This window comes from Terrapene carolina, unplaced genomic scaffold (genome assembly GCF_002925995.2).
Source record: "Terrapene carolina triunguis isolate 2854851 unplaced genomic scaffold, T_m_triunguis-2.0 Scaffold96, whole genome shotgun sequence".
Classification (NCBI taxonomy): domain Eukaryota; kingdom Metazoa; phylum Chordata; order Testudines; family Emydidae; genus Terrapene; species Terrapene triunguis.
This window is the reverse complement of record NW_020664447.1, coordinates 74,338,819-74,343,978: the sequence shown is the minus strand read 5'-3', so window position 1 is coordinate 74,343,978 and position 5,160 is coordinate 74,338,819. Positions and strand designations below refer to the sequence as shown.

Genomic DNA, 5,160 nt, shown 5'->3' with positions numbered 1-5,160 from the left:
GATAATATCTAGCTCTCATATAGCACTTTTCATCAATGGCTCTCAAAGCACTTGACAAATTTAGTATCTTTTCCCCCATTTTACAGATGGGGAAACTGAGCCACGGAAAGGTGAAGCGACTTGCTCAAGGTCTCTCAGCAGACTTCTGGCCAAGAATAGAACCTATGTCTCCTTTTTTCTAGTGACATCAAGAATCCCCACAAGCTGAGCAATAGATCAGTAATCACCCAGAGAAAAAAAGCAATGGAAAAATAGTGAGTTAATTGAGGATCTTGAGCCACTCACTGTCATGGTGCTTGTTAACTATACATGCATGTTATCCACGCACACATTTTATAGCAATTACAAGTTTTGGATTCCTGACTGAGACCTAGGGGGAAGGACGCTGTCATTTGTCTTTTAATAAAAGAACGTAATTAGAGAGAAGGATGGTCCTATAATTAAGGCACCGGGTTGGGATATAAGAAATCTGGGTTTGGTTCCCAGCTGTGCCAGTCTCCCTGTATAAATTGGGCAAGTCACTTAATCTCTTTGTGTGTCTCAGATCCATAGCTGTACAATGAGGATAATAATCCTTCCTTTATCTGTCTTGCCTATTTAGGCTGTAAATTCCTCAGCATAGGAACTTTCTCTTATGATTTGTATGTATAGCATCTTGCATAATGGTGCTCCAATCTTGCCTGAGACCTCTTAGGGTATATCTGCACAGCAACTAGACACACAGGGCTGGCCCAGGCCAGCCAACTTAGGCTCATGGGGCTCGGGCTGCAGGGCTATTTCATTGCTGTGTAGGCTTCCAGGCACAGGCTGGAGCCTGGGCTTTAGGACCCTGAGAGTAGGAGGGTCCCAGAGCTTGGGCTGGAGCCCAAGCCCAGAAGTCTACACAGCAATGAAACAGCCCCGCTCCAAGCCCCAGAGCCCCACTCGGCTGGCACGGGCTAGCCACAGGTGTCTAGTTGCTGTGTAAGTGCTAGCATAATACAAACAATAAGAGGTTTGGCCTGTAAGCTCACCTAATTGGAGACTGATCCCATCTGGAAAGTCTTTCTGTAAGGATAGCACATGTTTATTTTGACTCTTCCTCTATACAGCAAAAAAGAGATGAAAAATCAAATGACCAGGTGCGTATCTATTTCACCAACACTAAACTTCACGGCCAGACTGTCACATTGCCCTGCTAGTGTTCCATGTTGCAACCAACTTGGGATGGGAAGGATGGTCTTGTGACTTGAAGCATGGGGTGGGCCAGTTGTATCACAGAGCTCCATTGTGACCTTGGGAATGTCCCCAAAGTTTGCCCTGTGCTTCTGTATTCTTATCTGTAAAATGGAGATAACTATATTTACCTTGTTCATTGAAACAAGGTAAAGCACAGAGGGGCCATGCAAAGGATTTTGAAAAATAGGCTCCATTTTCCTTCTTTAGTAAATATAATGAAGGCATGAGGGTTTTTTTGTTTAACAATTTGCTTTTAAAATGTTCTTTTTCTAGTATGCCTTTTACATTAGAAATTCAGGCTTTTCCTTTTGTGCAAGGCTACGGTCAACTGAAGAACCAGTAATTTTATGAGATCTGAAATACCGAAGAAGTGAGACTGACTGATCAAGGGCAGGTAGGTGAAGTGCTGGCGGGTGGACCTTGCTGAACAGACATTGCAGCATTGCAAAGGATTCATGCTACTCCCATGGCCCCTGGAGACCAGGGACCATTTCTGCCTCAGAGATGCACAATGTCTCTCCAAGAGCTCCTCTACACCAGTGCAGTTCGATACTACCCCACCATGGGTCTGTGTCTATTCGCTCCTCGTGATAGGAAGCATGAAGAAAATGTTTGCTTTATTAACTACTATACATTTGTAGTTACCATCATGTGATCCGTAGCAGTTTTTGGCAAATTTGGCATCTCCAATTTAATAGCAGTATAAATATTTACTAAAGGGCATTTGTTTCACTCAAAATAATAGTTTTAGAGAAACCAGATGATATTTGTTCATTTGACGTTTCATTGTAACTCACAAAGATTTATACCGAATCCTAATGCATCAGAGATGCTGCTGCCAATAGGCTGGCTAGCATGTTGCAGATAAAAAATCCCCTTGTGAAAATTAGCTTCAAGTTCATTTAAACCTCCAACTATGGGCTTAGTTCGATTTATACTAATAACTCCCTTTCCCACGAGCACTCAATAGTCTTTTCTTCCTTTTTTATCAGAAGCCCACCGGGAAAAAACATTTCATCCAAATTTGACCAAAGAAGAGGGTTTGTTGTTGTTGTTTGGTTGGTTAATAGGAATACATCTGTTAAAGTGAAATAGGGTGGTATGAAGATCACTATGATGAGAAATTGCTTTGCTGGTGGATACAAATACATTTAAAGGGAAATGCTGCTGCATTATTCTCTCTGCTGGAAGAAGGAAGAAGGAAGTAGGTGGAGGGTGCTCTGTTGAAGGAAACTGCTCAAATGGGAGAAGTCACTCAGAAAGAGGAATCTTTTGTCTGGGGTTGATAGATGCTTGTCTGTAGATTGGGGGAGAATGCTCGATCAAGACAAACATTAAAATATGTTATTCCAATTTATAACATATTGTCCACATACATCATCCTGGCTGCTTATCCCACTGGTTGAAACACAGAAAATACTACAAAAGGCTTTCTCATGACTATAACCCCCACCCCTCCCAAACCTTTGCTGCCTCCCTCCTGCATACATTGAGAAGAATGGAAATGTAACATGCATGCATCACATCTTTAATGAAGGAGATGATATGTTGAGCCCACACTTATATCAGAACATTGTACTTTGTCTGGCCACCCTAACACCAGAAAGCTATCAATAAAGGTGGATAATTTTTTTTCGGATGAATAGTTTATTTGCTGAAAAATGCAGTTGCAGCCTATAAAACTATTTGTGAATTTTACACACCTTCACCTAATAGGCTTGAGGGTTTTTTTCCAGGCTGGATTCACAAGGGGACTTTGGTATAAGGGAGTGGGGTAAAGGTGGTCTGGCCTAATGGTCACTGCTGAGCTGGTGTCCACAAGTCAAGGACAGCCCTGAGGCAATAGACAGTGAGCAAGGATTGGCGTAATCACCAGGATTGATAAGCATGTGTCAGGGTCAGCATGAGGCCGGGGTCGGCGACTGGAGATCAGAGGCACAACCAGGCTGGAATCAAGGGGCCAGAGTCAGGCTGGGGTCAGAAGACAGAGATCAGAAAGCAAGGTGCAGTCTGAAGTCACAGCAAGTCAGAAGTGTATGTGGCTGCCCAGACAGCTTCCTTGGGCACCCTTCAGGGTTAAATAGTGCACATGGGCCAATCAGAGGGTCACAGGGTGCTGTCCCTCTGGACCCTTTGGGTGGTACTTCCTATGGCACCTAATCTCCACATTGCTCCATGGATGTTGCTTTGCATGGCCTCTTACTGGTGTGGGAACATCAACTGTCCCCAGGCTCTTAAGATCCAGGTTCTAGTGCCTTACGTTTGGTGCCATTCATGATTCACAAAGCAGCCAAAAGAGAAATAGTCCTTCCCCTTATAACTTTTACCCCAGTGACTAGGGCACTCACCCAGGTTCAGTCCCCTTCAGGCCATCAGTATTTACTCTGTGCTCTCACTGATCGTTTTTCTTTAACCTGTTTAATGTGTAATAGTGGAAATTCATCTGAGTACTGCTTAGCAATATAAATAGTGATGCAAGAAGCAATACAGATCAAATGAACACAGCAGGATCCCTTTGACGATGTAAGTACAGTTCTGTATTCATTTTTCCTTAGAGACTTTGAATTGATGTTATTTATGGTTTTTGCCATTTTGGTGCTAGGATTATATCATTCACATATTTGTGACTTTGTTCCCTGTAGCTGTTACAATTGATTCATTACTCTCAAATAGGACTGAAGCAAACATCCAAGGGAACAGCAAACCCTGCTGTTCTAGTGGACGTGCACTCAGACTAAAATTAGGGCTTGTCTTCACTATGGGGGTAAGTCGTCCTAAGTTACGCTACTCCAGCTACGTGAATAACATAGCTGCAGTCGATGTAGCTTAGGTCAACTTACCCCAGTGTCTTCACAGCGCTGAGTCGATGTGAGACACTTTAGCAAGTCTTCACTAGACCCGCTAAATCGATCCCTGCTGCACAGCATTGGGAGCCCAGCCCTTAGAATAAAATGTCCTTTGAAGCCATGAGGAGCCATTAAAGTGCCCAATCAACTAGGAAGCTGTTGAGGTGCCCCTTTGTGCTAGGTCACCCTTTCCGTGTCTTTCACAATGGCATAGTCTACCAAGACACATTCATTGGGGGGAGATGAATGCATTCTGGGAAATGGGAGAAAACATTTAAAATGCAGTACGTTGCTACATTTTCCTGGTGACTAAACTCAAAATAGCCTAGAACAGAAAATTGAATGTCTAGTTGCAGACCCTACTATTAGAATTTGGGAGTAGAGAGGAGGGAAGAAAAATGCCATTGTTTCTGAATTTAGTTTCTCTTTTTACTCCCATAGACAACCCAATCTCAGGGAAACAAAGTCTAGCACCGTTTTAATTTCTGGACTCAGATCTTGGGCTTAACGATGCCATCCCAGCTTTTCCAAGGGAAAAGTCATTGCTGTGACTATTGTATAAATGTTGCTAGGTTGTTGTAATGGTCCGGTGCGGGAGCTGGGCCCTCTCAGGGGCCGTCGGGAGCCAGGCCGAGTCACTCGGTGGCCCCAAATCGATCCTCGGGATCCGAAAGTCTTGGGGCTCCGCCCCTCAGGCAGGGGCTAAACACAAGCACAAGGTTAAACAGGCCCCAAGCGCTAGCTCAGTGCGGGGCCACACACGAGGGTCCGAGGGGCTCAGAGCCTCCCTGCAGGCTGAGCCAGTGCCGCGACTAGCTAAGCCCGGCCCTCAGTCAGGGCGGGGCACCTAACACGTAGGGTTAGGGGTTTTGGGCGCCAGTCCTTGCCTCAGGGTCGGGCAAGAACACAGTCTTAGGGCTCAGTCCTTTCCTCAGGAGCTGAGCAATCACAGTTAGGTGGCCCAGGCCCTTAGTCAGGGCGGGGCAGCAACCAAGAGTCAGTTAGCCCAGGCCCTTAGTCAGGGCGGGCAGCAAAACCCAAAGTCAGTAGCCCAGGCCCTTAGTCAGGGCGGGGCAGCACACAAGAGTCAGTTAGC

At 45.2% G+C, this 5,160-nt stretch overlaps 1 protein-coding gene across 1 annotated transcript in view; it reads left to right on the top strand.

Moving 5' to 3' along the window:
* Positions 1 to 3,634: 3,634 nt before the first annotated feature.
* LOC112107053 (serpin A3-1-like) overlaps positions 3,635 to 5,160 on the top strand; it is a 9,744-nt gene continuing 8,218 nt past the window's right edge. Inside the window, exon 1 of the mRNA XM_024200599.2 lies at positions 3,635 to 3,741. The gene's annotated coding sequence lies outside the window, so the exon portion shown is untranslated. The remainder of the gene's footprint in view (positions 3,742 to 5,160) is intronic.